The sequence below is a fragment of the Triturus cristatus genome, chromosome 4_2 (genome assembly GCF_964204655.1).
Source record: "Triturus cristatus chromosome 4_2, aTriCri1.1, whole genome shotgun sequence".
Lineage (NCBI taxonomy): Eukaryota > Metazoa > Chordata > Amphibia > Caudata > Salamandridae > Triturus > Triturus cristatus.
The window spans coordinates 831040141-831061075 of NC_140586.1; the positions used below are offsets into that span (position 1 = coordinate 831040141).

Below are 20935 nucleotides of genomic sequence, written 5' to 3' on the forward strand. Positions count from 1 at the left end.
GTGGGGTGTTGGGACAGGAAACTGGGGTCGCCCGGAGCAGGGCGGTGGCGCCTGGCAACGTTCCTATCCACAGGAGGAACTGTGGAGGGCTTGGACCAGGTGCCCTACAGAACGTCAGTGAGGGCCTCGTTAAACGGCAGCAGAGGCTCAGTGGAGCTTGCTGAGGTTTGAAGCACCTCAGTGAGGATGTTGGTCCTCACAGCCACGGCAGGCAACTCGAGCCCAAGGGCCTCAGCCGCCTTGCGCAGCACCACAGAAAATGCTGCACCCTCCTCCGAAGCCACGGTCGGAGGAGAAGTGAATCCAGCGTCTGGCGAGGTGTCCAGTCCACTGGCCTCCCCCAGTTCATCTGCCCAGTCCTGAGAAAGCTGTGACTGAACAGCCAGAGGGTCCTCGAGCCCCTCCCAGTCGCCCCCTTCTTCCGATTCCTGATAAACAGGAGGAATGATCGGAACCGGACTGTAGAGATGGTAGGACTCAAGCGGCGTCGGATGCGGCGTCGGCGGACGCCGTGCCGGCGTCGGGTCCGGATGAGGGCTAAACTGGGGCGTCGGCGTCACAGGCGTCGGCGGCGCCGGTGACGGCGTCGGTGGTTCAGGCGTCGGCGCCGGTGGAGGAGTGACTAGGTCAACCGGCGTCGACTGGGGCCCAGGCAAGGGCCCCGCGGGGACCTGCGGCGTCGAGACCGGAGTCGTCGACGGCGCCGGGGCCGGAGCCGCCGGCACGCGAGGTCGCCCAGTCGAGTCCGCGGGGCCCGAAGGCGCGCCAGCGGGCGTCGACGGCGGGGCCAGGCTCCTCATGGCCGAGAGGAAGGCACTGATCTCCGCCGGCGCCGCGTCAGCCCCAGGGACCGGAAGGTATGGGGGCGGACGCGGCACCTGCGGCTCCGCCGGAGCCGCGGGGGTGGAACCACTTGGACCCTCGGCCGAGTCGCGCGACCGGCGAGGGGAGTCCGAAGAGCGATGTCGCCGCTTGGACTTCTTAGAGTGTTTGGACTTACCCGACGACTTGGAGCCCGACGATCGATGGTGGCGTCGGCTAGGGCTCCGCGAGCGATCCTTGGACCTCCTCCTGGACCGGGATCGCGCACGACGCGGAGCCGAGTGGCGAAGCTCGAGAAGCTTGCGGGACCGCTCCCGCCTAGCCTTCGAAGTCAGGGCCTGACAGTCGTTGCACGACTCCGCGTCGTGGTCGGGGCCTAAGCAGTAGAGGCACCGGCGGTGGTGATCGGTCACCGACATCAGTCGATGACAATCTTCGCAAGCCTTGAACCCAGGCATCCTACCGGCACCAGATGTCGACAGACAAGGATCAAAAATGATCAAAAAGAGTTAGTCAAAAAAGACTAAAAGGGGTAGCTCTCCCGGATCTGCGCTTACTGGCGCGGAAAAAAGAAGAACTGACGTCAGCGCGCGAGGGCGGCGTCTAAGTACTCCGACGACGTCATCCCGGCGCACGACGCCGACGACGGACGCGGAGCCGCAGACGACGCCTAGCGACGCGCAAGGGGTATTGCTGACGAAAAATCTTCCGGATCCAGTCTGACGCCTGGGGATATTCTAAGGTGAGGAATCTAACTAACGTGTTTCTTTCAGATGGGCATGTCCATGAGTGAGCTTTGTACATCTGGTGAGAACCCGGTAGATCTCAACCAGGCGTGGCGACGAAGCACCAGTCGTAGAAATTTCTCTACCTAGTGAGTCCGCGGTGTCCAAACCACACCGAATGGCGAACTTAGCCGCATCTTTACCCTCGGCAACAGCTTGAGACAGCATAGCTTGGATCTCTTCAGGACACTGAGGAAACACCTGTGCAACGGCATCCCACACCGCGTGGGAATAGCGGTCCAATAGGCATGCGGTGTTCACCGACTGCAGCCCTAAGCTGGCCGACGAGAACAACTGCTTGTCGAACTGCTCCAGCTTCTTAGAGTCCTTATCTGGCAGAGCCGTGGGAAAGGCACTCTGGGACATCTAAGCTTGGGTGACCAGGCTCTTGGGCGTAGGATGAGTAGTCAGAAAGGCAGGCTCACCTGGCGCCAGGCGATGACGCCTGGCGACATTGTTATCCACAGGGGCCCCTGTGGCTGGCCATGAGTAAGAAGTCAGTGACGGCGTCATTAAATGGCAGCAGGGGCTCCGACGAAGTGGATGCCGTCTGGAGCACCTCAGTGAGGAGATTAGTCATTAGGATCAAGGTGGAGGGCCTCAGCGGCCCGACGGAGCACAATCGTGTACGAAGTGCCCTCCTCCATGGTAGGCGGAGGAGAGGCAAACCCCGGGTGAGAGGAGAGATCAAGGCAGTCGGCCTCCTTCAACTTGTCTGCCCAGTCCTGGTCGAAGTCACACTGACGAGCAAGAGGGTCCTCCGACCCCTCCCAGTCGTCCTCCACCTCCGCCGTATGTGGGACAGACTGTGGTGGCAGGGCAGGGACCAGGGAAGGAACAAACACCACCAGGAACGGCGCCGGACTGGGCTGAACCAGCGCTGTGTCCCAATGCGGATCCCAGGTAGGGACAACATTTTCCGGGAACCTGGGCAGTGGCGGAACAAATGGTATCCACTGAGCCGAGGGTGGCGTCAGGGCTGGAAGCGCGGGACCTTGTGGCGCCGTGGCTGGAAACAGCGGCGCAGGATCCAGCGGCGCCAGGGCCGGAGCCGCCAACAGTATCCTGACACGGGACCGCGGGGCCCAAGGGCACGCCAGCGGGAGCCTGAGGCCTAAACAGGCGGTCCATTTTAGCAAGAAATTCTTGCACCTGTGAGGGAGTCGCCGACGGACCCGGGACAGGTGGGTAGGCCGCAGGACTCCCGGGCTCCGAAGGAGCCACAGGGGAAGAACCCCCGTCCACATCCGGGGACCGACGGGGGGACGTCGGAGAGCGACAACGCTTCTTCGAATTCTTTTTGGGACGTCTCTTACCCGAATACGAGGGTGAAGACTTGGAGCCAGAGGAGCCATGATGGTGGCCCCGCGAGCGTTCTCTGGAGCGGCCCCTGGACCGTGAACGGCGCAGGACGAGTGCCGGACCTCAAACAGCTTCCGGCGCTGCCGCTCCCTCAAGGCCTTCGGGGGCCATGGCCAAACAGTCCATACAGGACCGGGAGTCTTGGTCGCGCTCCAGGCAGTAGAGGACAGACGTCGTAGGGGTCCACCACAGCCATATTGCGACGGCAGGCCCCACAAGACTTAAAGAACAAGTTACTTACCTTCGGTAACAATATATATGTAAGAAACATTAGTTAGTTAGATTCCTTACCTTAGAATAGCCCCAGGCGTCAGGCTGGATCCGGAAACATTTTTCGTCAGCAATACCCTTGCGCGTCTCTAGGCGTCAACTGCGGCTCCGCGTCCGTCGCCATGATCGCCGAGATGACGACGGAGTACTTAGACGTCGCCCTCGCGCGCTGACATCAGATCTTGTACATAGCTCTCCGCGCCAGGAACGCAGAGCCATGCAAGAAAACGACACTGGTGCCATGAATCTAGGGCCCTGAAAGGGATGACCTTAACCCTAGATATCAGTTTGCAGAACGGGGAGGATGGGCGGGGCGGTAAGGAATGTAACTAATGTTTCTTACAGATACCCCAGCAATACCAACCCCGGTGGTGGGTCTGCGAACCAAGATCACACCAGGAAGTCCTGGAGAACGGAACGGCCAAAGAAGCCTTCTCTCCGGACTTGGCTGTCCAGGCAGAGGGACTCCCCGTCCCAGGGCAGTAGTAGCAGCTGTGGCCTGAGTGGACTGGGCCCTCAGCCCCACAGGAGGTTCCTTCTTAGCCAAGGAATAACAGGCCTTAATGCAGAAAACGACCCACCGAGAGATGGTCCGCTTGTGCACTGCCTGCCCCTTCTTAGCACCCACGTAGCCAACGAAGAGTTGGTCGTCCACATGGAACGGTTTCGTGCGGGGCAGATAGGAGAGCGCACGTTTTGGGTCCAGACAGTGGAGCCTCTCTTCCTCTTTCGAGGGAGGCGGAAAGAAGGTGGGCAATGTAACAGACTGGCCGATGTGAAAGGCAGTTACCACCTTAGGGAGAAAGGAAGGGCGAGTCCTGAAAACAACCTTGTCCGAATGGACAGAGAGGAAAGGAGGTTTAGAAGAAAGAGCATGGAGCTCACTCACCCTTCTGGCAGAGGTGATGACAACCAGGAAAGCAGTCTTAAGAGTCAGAAGACGAAGAGGGCAATTATGAAGTGGCTCAAAAGGAGCGCACATCAGATAGGTTAACACCAGGTTCAAGTCCCACTGAGGCATTACGAAAGGGACAGGAGGAAACATGAGTAATGCCTTTGAAGAAACGAGAAACAACAGGGGACTTGAAAAGAGAAGGCTGATCAGGAAGCCGTAAGAAGGCAGAAACAGCTGAAAGATATCCCTTGAGGGTGCCCAGAGCAGAGCCCTGCTGGGCCAGGGAAAGAAGAAAGAGGAGAACCTCAGAAAGAGGGGCGGAAAGGGGATCCACAGCCTTTGCTGTGCACCATGCCACAAATTTGTTCCACCTGCAGGCGTATACCGTTTTAGTGGAGGGACGCCTGGCTGCCAGAAGGACATCACAGACTTCAGGAGGCAAGTCAAATGGCATCAACTGTCGCCGCTCAATCTCCACGCATGGAGGTGGAGGCTGGACAAGTTCGGGTGGAGGACCGTCCCCTGCTGCTGCGACAGAAGGTCCTCCTGAAGAGGCAGTCGAATCAGGGGATCGATTGACAGACTGAGTAGCTCGGGATACCAGTATCTTTGTGCCCAATCAGGAGCCGCAAGGATGACTTGGGCCCAGTCGCGCCTGATCTTGTTCAGCATTCTGGGCAGAAGTGGTATAGGCGGAAAGGCGTACAACAGACCGCAACTCCACTCGCGACGAAAAGCGTCTCCGAGCGAGTGCCGCCTTGAAAATTCCAACGCGCAGAACTGATGACATTGCGCGTTCTCTTCGGTGGCTAATAGATCTAACCAAGGCTCTCCCCATTGCCGAAAGAGGCCTTGTGCGACGTCCGAGTTCAGATGCCATTCGTGATCCATCATACACCGGCGGCTGAGTTCATCCGCCCTGGTGTTCAGAGAGCCCGCCAGGTGTTGAATCACCAGGGTGATGCCCTGATGTTCCAGCCATGTCCAGAGGCGCAGAGCCTCCTGACAAAGGGTCCACGACCCCACCCCGCCCTGTTTGTTGCAATACCACATGGCGGTGGTGTTGTCCGTGAACACCTGCACTGCACTTCCCCGTACAGAGGGAAGAAATGCCTTCAGTGCAAGCCGGATCGCCCACAGCTCCAATAGGTTGATATGGAGCCGGGACTCCGCGCGAGACCAGAGGCCTCTGATCTCCACCTCTCCCATGTGAAGCCCCCCCCCCCCCCCCCCCCCCCCAATCCCAGGAGGGACGCATACGTCACCACCACATGCTCCGGTTGGGGTAGGGAGAGGGATCTGCCACTGACCCAATCGCGGTCCGTGAGACACCACTGCAACTGTCTTGCAGAGCCCTCTGAGATCAGGACGTGGTCGGACAAGTTGCCCCGATGTTGAGCACACTGGAACTTCAGGTCCCACTGCAGAGCCCGCATCCGCCACCTGGCGTGATGTACCAGCAGGATGCAGGAGGCCATCAGACCCAGCAGCCGCAGCACCAACCTGACCGAAACTTGGGATAAAGGCTGAAAGATCGGAATCAGAGAATGAATATTCCGAACCCGCTGTTCCGGAGAATAGACCCGAAACTCCGCAGAGTTCAGAACCGCTCCAATGAAAAGGAGCTTCTGGGAGGGACTCAAATGCGACTTCGGCACGTTGATGGAGAACACCAGCAAATGCAGGTCGGCCGTAGTCTGGAGGTGGGAGACGACTGCCTGGGGGGAGCCCGCCTTCAACAACCAGTCGTCAAATAGGATTAGACAGGAACCCCTAATCTGCACAGATGAGCTGCAACCACCGCCGTCACTTTCGTGAACACCAGAGGGGCACTGGTGAAGCCGAAGGGGAGCACGGTAAACTGAAAGTGCTCGTGGCCTACCGTGAACCGCAGGTAACGCCGGTGGGCCGGGAATGTGGAAATATGCATCTTGCAAGTCCAACACTACCAACCAGTCTCCAGGCAGCCAGAACCTGAGGTAAGGTGAGCATCTTGAACTTCTCCTTCCGGAGGAAGGCGTTGACGCTCCTGAGGTCCAAGATAGGGCGTAGGCCCCCTTTACCCTTCTTGGGAACCAGAAAGTAGTGGGAGTAACAACCACGACCTACTACTGGGCCAGGAAAGCGCTCTATGGCCCCCTTGGCCAAGAGGGCCGTAACTTCCTCCTGCAGAAGTTGCAAGTGATCCCCGACATGCGGTGGTACTGCGTTGGCATGGCTGGAGGGGTCGCCTCGAAGGGGAGAGAGTAGCCCCTTCGGACGATTTGCAGCAACCACCTGTCAGACGTGATGGTACGCCAGTGGAGCAGGTGATGGCGAGCTCTGCCTCCCACTGGCATGGAATGGGCCTGAAAGTTCAGACTAGGTAAGGCTTTGAGGCAGATGCTGCTGGAGCAGATGTGGACGGACCGGCTCTGTCCCCCTCCTCTGCCTCGGCAGAATCCACGCCCGCGTTGAGGCTGGTTCTGCGGCCTGTGGCTAGATGGACGTGTGGGGGCGCCCCTTCCTTGGCCACGAAAGGGGCAAAAAGCGGAAGTTTGCAGGCGCGGGGCCGAGAGGCCCAAGGACTTGGCCGTAGCCCTGGAGTCCTTAAAGCGCTCCAGCGCACTATCCGCTTTGTCGCCAAAAAGGCGACAGCCATCGAAGGGCATGTCCACGAGGGTGCTCTGGAAATTCCCAGGAGAAATTCGTGGATCTCAGCCAGGCTTGGCGACCAATTGCCACCATCGTCGCAATCGCCCTACCGAGCGAGTCCGTGGTGCCAAGCCCACATCGAATCGAGTACCGTGCTGCATCCCGTCCCTCAGCAAGAGCCTGGGCGAGCCGTGTCCGAGCCTCCTCCGGACACTGGGGCAGCACGTCCGCCACCGTATCCCACAAGGAGTGGATGTAACGGTCCAAAAGGCATGCGGTGTTGATAGACCGCAACCCCAAACTGAGGGAGTTAAACAGTTTCTTCCCAAACTGTGCCAATCTTTTGGATTCCCGATCCGGAGGAGCGGACGGGAATGCGGTCTGGGACATAGAGGCCTGGATAACCAGGCTCTCAGGGGTGGGGTGCACTGACAAAGCGGAGGTCGCCCGGTGCAGGGCGGTGGTGCCGAGCCACTTCCGGTCCACAGGAGTGATTGGAGGGCTTGGACCAGGTGCCCATCAGAACGTCAGTCAGTGCTTCATTGAACTGCAGCAGAGGCTCCGAAGAGCTTACTGGCGGTTGAAGCACTTCAGTGAGTAGGTTAGTCCTCACGGCCACTGCAGGGAGCTCCAGATGAAGGGCTTCGGCAGCCCTGTGCAGCACCACAGTATAGGTGGCACCCTCCTCCGTAGCCAAGGAGGGAGGAGAGATAAAGCTAGTGTCAGGGGAGGTGTCGAGACCACTGGCATCCCCCAGCTCTTCTGCCCAGTCCTGATCAAACTGGCACTGCTGTGCCAGAGGGTCCTCAGACCCCTCTGTCGTCCCCGTCATCCGACTCCTGGTAGACAGGTTGAAAGGACAGAGCCGGGCGGAGGATGAATTGCTCATCCATTAGCGCCGGAGACGGCGCCTGGCGGCGCTGCTGCGACGCCGAACCCGGACTGAAACTGGGGACGACGTCGTCCGAAGACTGCACCAGGGACGGCACCATAGGGGTCGGCGCCGGCGGAGGGATCAAAAGGTCAACCGGCGTCGACCAGGATCCCACGGGGGCCTGTGGCGTTGGGACCGAAGTCGACGACGGTGCCGGGGCCAAAGCCGCCGGCTCGCTAGGCCTCCCAGTCGGACCTGCGGGGTCCGAAGGCGTGCCGGCAGGCCTCGACGGCGGAGCGAGACCCCTCATGGCCACGAGGAAGTCCCGGATGTCGCCCGGAGTCGCATTAGGCCCAGGGACTGGAGGATATGGGGCCGGATGCGACTCCTGCGGCTCCGACGGAGCCGCGTGGGTGGTGCCACCCGAACCCTCAGCCGAGTCGCGCGACCCGCGAGGGGAGTCAGAAGAGCGATGTCGCTTCTTCTACTTTTTACTGTGCCTCGACTTACCGGAATGCGAGGACTTCAAACCCGACGAGCGGTGATGGCTGCGGCTCCGCGACCGGTCCCTCGACCTCCTCCTCGACCGGGACCTCGAGCGGCACGGAGCTGACTGCCGGACCTCGAGGAGCTTGCGGGACCGCTCCCACCTAGCCTTCGAGGTCAAGGCCCAGCAGTCGGGGCACGACTCTGCATCATGGTCGGCCCCAAGGCAGTAGAGAGACAGACGGTGGTGATCCGTAACCGACATCAGTCGGTGACAGGCGTCGCATGGCTTGAAACCGTGCATCCCTACCGGCACCAGGAGTCAAGGTCGACTCGAAAGATGAACCAAAAAAGTTGTCAAAAAGTGACTAAAGGGTATGCTCTTGCCGGATCTGCGCTTACTGGCGCGGAAAAAAGAAGAAGAACTGACGTCAGCGCGAGAGGGCGGCGTCTAAGTACTCAGACGTCATCCCCGCGATCACGACGCCGAGGACGGACATGGAGCCGCAGACAACGCCTAGTAATGCGCAAGGGCATTGCTGACGAAAAGTCTTTCCGGATCTAGCCTGACGCCTGGGGATATTCTAAGGTAAGGAATCTAACTAACGTGTTTCTTTCAGATACCAGGCATCCCTACGTGCACCAGAGTAGACTCAAACTTACAGGAGACAAAGTCTCAAAAAGATAGTAAAAAACTGACTAAGGTACATGCTATAACCGGATCTGCGCTTACTGGCGCGGAAAAAGAAAGATCAGACGTCAGTGCGCATGGGTGGTGCCTTAGTTGTCTCCGTGACGTCATCTCGGCGCATACGACGCCAGCAACGGACGCGGAGCCGCACGATGCCACCTACCGACACGCAGGGGTACTGCAGACGAAAAAAATTCTGGATCCAGTCTGACGCCTGGAGATATTCTAAGGTAAGGAATCTGTCACTAACGTGTTTCTTTCAGATATTTGAATTAAATACCATAGCTATACCGCCTGGAGGAGTGTCTGCAAACTAAATCTCCAAATGTTCTCTAAGAGAACCAGTCGGTCATAACTATCAACTGTCCAAATGATATAGGAATAGCAGAACAAGAACTTGGCTCATAATAGAATCCATGATCACATGGTATAGAGAATATGGTTTTAATAAAATGACTACTCGAAGGTTACATAATGAACTGCACAGACTAAAATGACACTAATGGGGTTGAATTTAAAATTGATATTCATCAACTATGCCAGTTGTAAAAACAATTGCCACAAAGGTGTATCACCTGGACATATACACAATATATATAAAATTGTGTCAGAATAGACTCCGAGTATTCTGACAACACAGAGCATTGCTGGCCCACATTTACTTCAGGACTACAGGTATGTACAAAGCCTGCGCCTGCATGGCTTTCAGTGTCAAGACCCAAAAGTCTGAACAGGTCTACGAGCCGTGGGGACGCTCAAAATACCACGGCAAGAAAAAGAAAAGGGAACGCATCCATTAGTGCAGTATCAAAACATCAAATAAGGAAAAAAATGAAACATTAAGAAGAAATATATTAAATGAATACTTGTCAGCAACAAGCGCATGCAGCAACACTTGTGATATGGAACAGTTTGATCACAAGTCAGTCTCAAAAAGTAACTGGCATGATTTCTGAAGATGAAAAAAACCTACAGCACCTGGTATTCCAAGGCAGTCTCCCATCCATGTATTAACCAAGTCCGACCCTGCTTAACCTCTGAGATCAGACAAAATCAGTTGCTGTCAGGGTGGTATGGCCGTATGCCAAGGACTTGTAAAACAGAAAATAGATACAAACCCAAAAAGACAGGTAATATATAGACAGATGCAAAAAGCGTTGCGGGAGAACAAGAAGGGGCTTCCTATAAAACCTAAAAACTAAAACCATAAACTGTATGACTGAAAACAGGCAAGAAAACTGCAGCTGGAAGTCTCCATCGGATTGTTTCCGACACTACCTATCACACAGCATAAGATACAGAGTTGACCCCATCATCCTCTAGGAATGAACAAATGAATTACCTATCCCCTCACACAGAGAAGAATGATCCCCAGGTGTGAGACTGGATCCAGAAACTTTTTTGCCACAGCATCCCTGTGCACCGGGGGCAGGGCGACATCACGCGACTCCACCCAGGCGTCGTCCGCGCACGTTACGTCAGCGAGGTCACATAAGACTCGCCCCGGCACGCCTACGTCAGTTTTCAACGGAGAACTTTTCCACACCACAACGCGGACCCACCAGATAAACGATGAAGCATGGGAACAGTGCGTGAAGAGCAGAAAAATTGGAAAGAAACTGTGACCAACACCACCAGAGTAGTGCCAACACCGCAGAACCCAAGGGCAGGGAAAGAAGAAGTACAAGCAGAAACCCCCGCAGTCACTCTGCCAGCACATAGACTCCCATCCCTGTGCCCCAGAGGCAAAGAACATGCGTAAAAGTCATGGCACACGTAGTAAACTCACCCCCCCATCCTGAGCAAGGAATGGGACCAGTCCCAAGACAGACAGGGACAACAAACCTCCAAGCCACCCCAACCTAGAGGGCAACCACCCACAAGGACATGGGCAAGACATGGCCAGAGGACCCTCAATCAGAGGATAGCAATGGAAGGAGGGGAGGGAGGACAGGGATAGAAAGCAATCCCCTCCCCCCCCCCCCCCCAACCTGGAGCAGCCAGAGCAGCAGGGCACCGGAACCCCATCCTCCAAAGAACCAAAGGAGGAATGAACCGCCCCCAGACGGAGTCACCCGTCAAGAACAAGGAAGGCACTCACAGGAGACACAGCCCCCCACCGGGAGGCGAGTACCGAAGACCAACTAAAGGGTCCTCGCAGAATAGGGGAGGAAGGGCGGGCCGTGAAGGAATCTGCGTCTAGAATCGTCTCTACCAGATACATCGTTGCCGAAGGTAAGTAACTTGTACATCTGATAGAGACCACTAGCCGCAAATTCCTTCACATAGAATAGATACCCTAGCAATACCCACAGGGAAATAGGGTCTGCGAAAGGACTGCACCAGCCAATGCAGAACAGAGGCCCCCACAGGGAACCAGATCTGTGGACCAGTTAGAACCTCGCCCCTGCCAGGCCAAGGGAACCCCCACCAGCAGAAACCCACCGACCCCAAGGGGATGAAGGAGGGAAAGAAGGCTGAAGAGGCTCGTACCCTCACAGCAGAGGAACCAAGGGTAGGGACGGAGAGGCCGAAGCACCCCACAAGGTAAAAGCCAAGGCAGGAAAGGCGGAAGAAGAATAACCCACTCCAGATGGAGAGCAGCCTGCCAGCCAGAACAGCGCCGGCAGTCAAAGCTGCCAGAAGCAAGAAGAACAGCCCGAGGCCCCAGGAAGGCCGAGTAGGCGACGCCTGGCAAGGGAGAACACAGGATCATCCCAGACCTCAGGACAAGAGCAGGGAGAGGAGGAGATGCCCGGGCACACCACTACGAGTGGCCACACACACAACCTCAGGAAGCAAAAGCAACCCACCTAAACGCCATGGAGAACAGGCACCCGAAGGCGACCAGAACCCTCTAGCAGAGCGCAAGCTATATGACAGCTACCACTACCCCACATAGGGTACGTAAGTCCCAAGAAATGGGAACCCTCTTTGGAAGAACTTCCGCAGCAGAGGCAAAAACAAGCCACGGGGGGAAAAAAAACGCACCCCTGCTGAAGGCTTGACAAGCAGCCCAAGCAAAGCAGAAGGCCCAATTTCAGGACCAAGTCTGCGCAACAACTCCTGCAGAACCCACACACCATTAATACAAGGGCCATCCAGCAGCCAACAATGCCAAAGTCCCAAGGAAGGCCCAGAAACAACCCAACTCAGAAGTCACTGAGGAGGGGACGGAGGAGGTGGTGGTTAAGGCAGAGGAGGAGGAGGAAGTGGACGGAGCCCTGCCAAGAGCCTTTGGATGGCAGAGTCGGCCGGGGCATGGAACAACAGGCTGCCATCAAACGGAAGGTCGATGAGTCGCTCCCGAATATTCTCAGGGAATACTCCGTCCCGAAGTCAAGCATGGAGACGGAGAGCGACAGAGGTGATGGGCCGGGCCATGGCTTCTTCAGAGATGTGCGGAGCGGAGAATAAACATCACAAACTCCCGGCCATCCAATGTACGATGCCGTAAGTCCACTGGACCAGACTCCTGGGACGCCGCAGATCCCAGAGACTCAACCGAGTCCCACAAACAGGAGGAGGCCCTAGCCAGCACACACAAGGTGTTAAGGGCCCGCAGGGCCACGCTGGTCGAGGCGAACATGCTACGCCCCTAAGAGTCCAGCCAGTGGGCTTCTCGGGACGGCGGAGTTAACAGTGGCGGCCGGGAGGGAAAAGCAGTCCGCAAAAGGGGGCTGGCAGCTGAGGGGTGAAGGGAAAGACACGCCGGGTCACGCGGTCCCTGGAGTTGCAGAAGATGAGGAGGCACCGGGTCCCCTGAGGCAGGACGCCTCCAAGCCCCCGTCAAGAAAGAAAGGAGCGAACCTTCAAAGGGAAGTAAGATTTCCTTCCCACCAGAGCCCTGATGGAGGACCTCCAATAGATGGTCTGCCGGAAGTGAGCCACCGGGTCACCCATGCGCAGGATGCCCACAGCCGTGGACACCGCGTGAGCGAAGGCCGCACCCGCCTCAGTAGGGCCCCGCAGTGGAGAAAGCAGCTCCTCAGTGGGCGACAGCTGCAAACTAAGGCGCCGTCCCAGAGGCCAAGCGGGACAGGCATGGGCCAGACCTGGAAGTCAGAAGGAACCGAAGAATGAGGGACCTGCCGCTCTTCCGACGAACACCTCTGCCTCAGGAGCCGCCCTTCGATGCCGGTGAAAAAGACACCACACAGCAACCAGTCTCCGGGCAGGACGACACCAATATACAGCGTGGCTCCGGAGAAGGAGCGTCCGAAGACGAATCCGTAATACGCTGTAGGAGAGTAGGGTCTGCTTTCTATGTTCACCCCCACTTTTTGCTTTTGCTTTACTGGTTTTCGACTTAGATGTGGCTGTGGGCCGGCTAACCAGACCCACAGCCCTGCTGTTCTCTCTCTAAATTGATACTATGTACTTTAGGTGCATAACCCATTTGGATAGGATCACCTTATTGGCCCCTGTACAGTGTACCTTAGGTACCCAGGGCATAGGTGTATCCTAGGCCTACCAGGGGCTGCAGCATGTATTGTGCCACCCCTGGCCTGGCCTTCCATTATGACACAACTGGCTGATCACTCAGCTGGGGCAAGGTTGTGTAATCACTCCTTGCTTAGGTGTAGTATTCCTATACCTAACTTACATATAGACACATGTGTACCTATCAGCCACTCCTATGGCAGGCCTTAACAATCCTGGAGGCAGAGTGCTTGGTAACATGTGAGATGGTGCTCTAGCATGAGCTGAGCCTGTCTGCAGCTTTCGGAACCATGTCCTTATAGCTGTTCTATGATATAGCCTACCATATACTCAAGTACCTTATAATCTTAAACGGTTATGGTAACTATGGTTTGGCTTTATCAAAACATGTCGTGTAAGGTGTCTAACACTTTGGAATAATACCCCCATACCATTTCTGGTGATGAGGATATTATTCTCCCCTTCTAGAGGGAGAGACATGTTAAAATCCTACTTTGCTGTTTAACTCTGACCAAAGCCTCAGCATCACAAAATGGATGCTGCTGCCACAGACACAAGTCTGACCTCCTGCTGCTGGGAGTGATCCGGCAAGGGAGGCTTGGACAATAGGTTTCCTGCCTTGGGAGGCGCGAGCACCACCCCAGACAGGCCTTAGTGTATTGGGGCAGGGAGGGATGAAAAGAATGAGACATGCCTGGGGCACACAAGGTGTCCCGTGCATAGTCCAGTTCAAACCGGTGCTGGGGCACTCCAGCCCCAGCCCTGGCGCGAAACTGGACAAAGGGAAGGGGGTGTAACCACCCCCCTCCCAGGTCCCACCCATAAGGCGTGACCAAGCAGGTAACCCCAGCCCCCCAGATTAGTATAAGAGTGGTAGCTGGGCCCCAGGAGATTAGATTATCCTGAACCTGCAACTTGAACAGAAACTCTGGACCTTCGACATTCGACGAAAGAAGAAGACTGAAGAAACTCCCTTGTGGCCAAGGAGTGGCTAACCTGTGCAAACAGGCACCATCAAGAGACTTCCCTTTGCTTTGCTGAAGTTCTACGAGGGACCGACTGCAGAGCCCGACCAGAGCCTTGACTTCCAGACTTCTCCGACCCTGATCCACATCCACAGCCGAGCTGAGATCCGTGGAGGCGACGAGAGACGTGGGACCGGCTACCTGTGAAAAGTGGCTAGTATCTTCCAGCGCAGCTTCTGAGGCACCCTCGAAGTTGTGCACCGGGGATTGAGAAGCCCCAACCCCAAGCACCATCTGCACCGAAGATCAGCCCCCCACACTCCACGAGTCCTGCGTGGGGCCCTTCTGCATTTTCCTGCTTGCCGCGTCTGTCCGGTTGCTTGCCCGTTGGCTAGTGGCCTTTGTGACGACGCATCCAGAAATCTTCACCGCTGGTTTGGCTCCTCCAGACTGGCTCCCGCTTCCTTGCAAGAGAGAAGCACCCCAGACCTTCCTGGTCTGCACCAGAAGCAAGTCCTCCGTTCTTCGTGGGTTCCGCTTGCCAAGGCTTGGTGAGTCCTAGTCCAACTTCGACACCGCCGACAGCAAGAGCCTTCGTGGGACAGCTCGCCTCCTGGTCCTGGTCGTCCTCGACGTTCCCTGGTCCTCGTGGCTGCAGCGACAAGCTTCACCTTCACCTGCAATCTTCACGACATCGCCTGGTTCCTTCCTGGTTCCACGTGGTCACTGGCTAGTGACCTTGACTCTGTTCCCTTCTGCTTGCAGGTCTCCTCTCTTCTTGATCCCAGCCTTGGGATCCACCGGACACTCTTCACTGACTGCCTGTCAGCAACTTTCCTTCAGGCATCCATAGAAGTCCACGACGAAACCCGACGCAAGTTCACACCTATGCACCCGCAGCCTGTGGGCTAGGTAACTTGGGTACTTCGGTGCTTACAAGGGTAGTGACTATCCTAGGGTCTAGTTTCCGAATCTCGACTCTCTAGCTGCTTTAGAAGTGTCCTTAAACTGTTAATTGCTAACCACTACTATTTCTATCGACTTTTACACATTACGCGTGAGTGTTTCCACTCTGCACCCGAATCCCGTGGGCCTCCCACTTCCTAACTGTTGCTAGTGTAGTGTAGCCCCAGCGATTCCCTAGGCCTAGGCCTAACCTATTTCCGTGACAGTGGTCCTTATACCACTTACTTAGTATATGGTTTGCGTGGCCCCTAGGGCCTAACTGTATTACTTACCTGTGTGACTTAATGTATGCTTAAATAAGACTGTGTTGTACTTACCTCTAATCAAGAGTGCTGAGGGTTTGACTAGAATAAATACACTTTATTTTATATATATATTTGTTGTGGTGTCCTTTCATTTGGTATTCAAGGGATTATATATGGTATCACAGCTGGCTTCACATGCCATTCAGAGTTTAGCCTAAGACTGCTCTTGTCCATGCTACCACTAGGATAGCTGGTCTATAAGGTTGACTTTACAACCAATGACCATAAGGGTATTTGGACTGATATAAGGTGTACACTAGAACTAGTGACATCATACATCAGGCCAACTTCTCACATACGCCCCCTGCGCGGAGCCGTAGAGTCCGCTGCTTGAGGTAGGACGTCGGCACCAGTCAGCGTCACCGGACAAGGTACCTCCAAGTCACCCCGCACCAGAGACCGGATTAGAGCTGGAGGTGCACCGGCCCGGGGCGGCGCCGGAATGACGCCGACCTGACACCCGCCAAGGCAGCCACCTGCGTGGGGGAACGAGACGGGCCTGGGGAGTGGCATGAAGCCCTCCGCCAGTCGCGGCCCATAATGAGGCGAAGAAAGCTCGGCAACCCATGTGGCGGCGCCGACGAGCCCTCCGATGAGGCAGCCGCCTGTGGGGAGGGACGAGAGGGGCCCGGAGAGTGACGAGGGGTCTTCCCTCGGCCGCGACCCGAATCGGGACGAGGAGGGTCCACCGACCCGTGTGGCTCCGCATGGTCCAGCTGCTGCCGGCACCGTAGCGGGGTCACCTCGGCCTTAGACAGGACCACTTTGTCAAAGGACCGAGAGGGGCTCGGGGGATGCGACCCCGAGCCCCGGCGACCTCCCGCGACACCACAGGGACCCCCGCGGGAGTTTGCGGCGAGGCAGACACACCGTGACCTGAAGGAGGTGCCCCAGAGGAGCCGCACCCCAACAGCACCACATCCTCTAAGCCTGGATCCGAACCAGTCTGCTCTGGGGCCGGAGCCACCGGCGGTGCCACAGAGGGCCCTGCGCAAGGCAAGGGATCCGCTGATGCCCCAGGAGGGGAAGGAGGAGGAGACGCCAGTGAGGCCTGAAAAGCCACCACGTATGTCTCCATTTGGACTCTCGACGCCCCAACACTGGGAAACGGTGGATGGGCCACATCACCCGCGGAGAGTCCACGCCCCCGGTAGGCCGGAAACCAGCCCCCGGGGACAAACTGCGACACTTACCCACCGGGGAGCAACGCTCACGTGACATCGGAGAAGGGCGAGGACGACGACCACGGCCGCATCTGAAGCCATCTGCCGAAGCAAACAGAGGGGAGGACGTCGACCTGGAGAGACGCGCCGAGAGACGTTTCATCCGGCGCTCCCACCGCGACTTCGGCTTCAACTGTTGGCACGCCGTACAATCTGTGGTGCCATGATCCTCCCCCAAACACCACATACAAATGAGGGGAGGGTCCGTCGCCGACATAAGACGCCCACAAGACGTGCAAGTTTTAAAGCCCGAAGGCATTCGCACACTGTTCCACCAAAAGAAATGGAAGAAAAAGGGGCCCTAACAGGCCCGTAGCAAGGATTGGATCCGCGTTGCACACGGAAAAGGAAAAAACTGATGTAGGCGCGCCGGGGCAGGTCTTATGTGACCTCCATGACGTCACGTGCGCGGACGCCTGGGCGGAGTTGTGTGAGGTCGCTCCGCCCCCAGTGCGCAGGATGCTGTGGCAAAAAGTTTCCGGATCCAGTCTCACGCCTGGGGATAATTCTACATGAAGGTATCTGCGGCTAGTAGTCTCGATCAGATACCAGACTTACCAATTGCATACCAACATGTATCTATGAGAGACAACGAAAGGTCAAAACCATGCACTTTTTAACATACTGAACTGCTTCAAAGAAGCTTGTGTAAGAGAATCTTCCATACAAGAAGACAAATCTCTCTGAACAATATCTTGAGCACAAAGCTCCTCCTCAGAGGCAAAGGCAAAAATCCCGCAGTTATCCAAACCAATCGTAAACAAGGAAGAAATTGTACTGAGAACTAAACATCTGCCCTTACAGGACACTAAGAGGTCACTCACTTATAAAGAAATTGAAGCAAGTTACCATGAAAAGCTAGGATTCTGAAGACCGCTATCCGTCACTGTGAGAAGTTGGCCTGGCATATGCTGGTCACTAGTTATAGTGGCCACCTTGCACCAGTCCAATTCGACTCTTGTGGTAGATAGGTTTAAGACAACCTTTAAAGAAAGCTATCCTAGTGGTAGCTGTGGAGAGCAGCCTTCAGGCTAAGTCTCTGAGTAATGTAAAGCAGCTTGTTTTACCTTATAATCTCTTGAATAACCAAATGAAAAGACACCACACAGGTATATATATCAAATATATATGTATTTATTTCTAAATATACTCTACTAATCTCTTTATGAGATTAGAGCCAGGTAAACATTCAAAAGATCAACAGTTCTCAATAAATTAAGCACAAATATGGCTGTAGCCCTAGGGGCGTACCAGACCATATACTAAAAAAATGGTATAACAAACTCGACTTGCAAAATGAAGAGGCCTAGGGCCTCGGGAATTGCTGGGGCTTCACTTCTGCAGTGTTAGCAGGTAAGTAGTCAGCCCACAGGAGACGCATGCAGTGTCTAAACACACACGCAGGTTTCCTACATGTTTCAATGGCAAATGTCGCGGTTTGTAATTTACAGTTTTAGGGCACTTCGCAAAAGTCAACAAGCAAGCAACTTACAGGGTAAGTATTTCGAGGGCCAACACACACTTTGGCACTGGAGTGCACGAGTAACCTCACCCAGGGAAGCCGGGTGCATAGGTGTCCTTTGGTGTCGGGTCGCGATGCTGTTTTTAATGGAGATCACTGAAGACTTGCTGCTTGTGACGACTGGAGAGGTGTCCGCTGGAATCCGAAGATGGATTGGAGTTGCAGAAGACCTAGAAATTGAGGGGACAGAGTTCAAAGTCACTTGCCAGTGACCGGTGGCCAGCAAGATGGATGACCACAGCTGTCGCGTCTCTTCAGGTCGATGATGGTGTTTTGTCTCTTCGCTCACGAGGTCCTGGAGGGATAGACGATGACCAGCAGCTGGATTCGGAGGGTCCCACGACGTCTGCAGCTGTCGACGGTGTCGGCACCCGGATTGGAGCCAACAAGCCTTGGCAACTGCAAGTCTCGTGTGGAGTGAAGATTGTCAATGGTGCAGACCAGCAAGGTCTGATGGACTTACCCAGCGAGGGTAAGTGAGGGCAGGCCCAGAGCAACCAGGCGAGCCCTTGAAGTCGATGTGAAAGTCTTCGGGCGAGTTACTAGCCAACGGGCAAGTAACCGCGAAGACGCCTTTGCAGGAAAAGTTTCACAGGAGCCCACGGTCACTCAGGACGGGGTTGGCCGCTGATGTTTAGTACTAGACCTGCTAGGGACTTGGACAACAAATGGTCCAAAGCACAAGTTCGTTGAATGTAGATTAGGGCTTGCACTCGAAATCAGTGCACGGTTCCCTGGTATTGCTGTTCCTCGTCACTCGTGGGATCCAGATGCCACAGCTTCGCTGGGGACTCAAAATGGCCGTCGAGAGGTCAGGAAATCCGCTTCAGGGGACGCAGGAACTTCGGACTCCGGCGGGAGCGTGAAGTTTGCAACCGTTGTCGAAGAGTTTTGGTGCCTGCCAAGCAGGGGAGTCACTCCTTGACTCCAAGGGAGATTCTTCAGTCTTCCAGAGATAGTGGAACGTCGAAGGGCCAGGCTTCTTCTTTTTAGAGCGTCGTCCAGGTGTAATCTAAGTTGCATTGGCAATGTTTGGTATCTTATAGTGAAGATAGGGGAGGGACTAGCTCTATGACCACTCCTCTAGGAGGGTCAGGGTAGTGGGTGGTTACATCCACTTCCCTTTGTTCAGTTTCACGCCAGAGCAGGGGCAGGTAGCCCCTGAACCGGTTTGAGCTGGCATATGCACAGAGGAGCCTACTGCTCCCCCAGTGCAGGACTTCAAAGCACTCTAAGAGTGCACCCACCCAGCTCCAATACACTAACTCCTGTCTGGGAGGTGGTGACACCTCCCTGTGACAGGAAACCCTTTGTTGGGCTCCCTCCACTGCGAGTTTCGGTCAGCAGCAGGAGGGCAGCCCGGTGTCTGTGCTGGTGGCATCCATTTTGTGATGCCAGGGCTCTAGAAGATTTCTACCGTGTAGTACAGTGGGTACATGTCGTCCCCACTAGAAGGGTGGGATCCTACTCCCACACCAGTTACTGGTGTGGGGGTAGGATTCCAAGTTGTTTGACACCAAACACGACATGTTTTGATGCAGTCATTCCAAAGTTAGCATTTACCGCGAGGTTATAATGCACTTAAGAGTATATGGTTTAACCGCATCCACAAACAGCAGTAGAGAATAGACTGCTAGCTGCAGAGGGGTCCTGCTCAGGCAGAAGCACCCCCTCACATAGTAAACCAAGCACCCTGCCCTCAGGATTGTTAGGGCCTGCTAGAGGGGTGACTGATAGGTTTATATGTGTGTGTATGGTGAGATATAGGAACCTATACCTCAGTGAGGAGTGCTAACACTACCTCACACAGGCTGCAGTAGCAGGCCTGTGGTGTCAGATTGTGAATGCTTCCCAGGGGTGGTGTGAGAAGTTGGCCTGATGTATGATGTCACTAGTTATAGTGTACACCTTATATCAGTCCAAATACCCTTATGGTGATTGGTTGTAAAGTCAACCTTATAGACCAGCTATCCTAGTGGTAGCATGGACAAGAGCAGTCTTAGGCTAAACTCTGAATGGCATGTGAAGCCAGCTGTGATACCATATATAATCCCTTGAATACCAAATGAAAGGACACCACAACAGATATATATATAAAATAAAGTGTATTTATTCTAGGCAAACCCTCAGCACTCTTTATGAGTTTAGAGGTAAGTACAACACAGTCTTATTAATGCATACAGTAAGTCACACAGGTAAGTAATACAGTTAGGCCCTAGGGGCCACGCAAACCATATACTAAATAAGTGGTATAAGAACCACTGTCACGGAAATAGAATAGGCCTAGGCCTAGGGAATCGCTGGGGCTACACTACACTAGCGTTAGTTAGGGAGTGGGAGGCCCACGGGATTCGTGTGCAGAGTGGAAACACTCACGCGTAATGCGTAAAAGTCAATAGCAATGTTACAGTTTAGAAATAGATAGATTTAGGACACTTCCGGAGTAGCTAGGAAGTTGAGACTTGAAAACTAGACACTAGGATAGTCACTATCCTGATGAGCACCGGAGTACCCAAGTTACCTAGCCCACAGGCTGCGGGTGCATAGGGGTGAAGATGCGTCGTTTTCGTCGTCGACTCCTATGGATGCCTGAAGAAAGATGCTGACAGGCAGTCAGGGGAGAGTGTCCGGTGGATCCCAAGCCTGGGATCAAGAAGAGAAGAAACCTGCAAGCAGAGGGGACAGAGTCAAG

The 20935-nt window shown here is 55.4% G+C and overlaps 1 protein-coding gene and 1 pseudogene across 2 annotated transcripts in view; both read right to left on the reverse strand.

Moving 5' to 3' along the window:
- Positions 1-20935, reverse strand: part of KIF2C (kinesin family member 2C) — a 1365901-nt gene that overhangs the window by 60230 nt on the left and 1284736 nt on the right. The gene's annotated exons all lie outside the window — the stretch shown is intronic.
- LOC146835174 (5S ribosomal RNA) lies at positions 9786-9904 on the reverse strand (annotated as a pseudogene).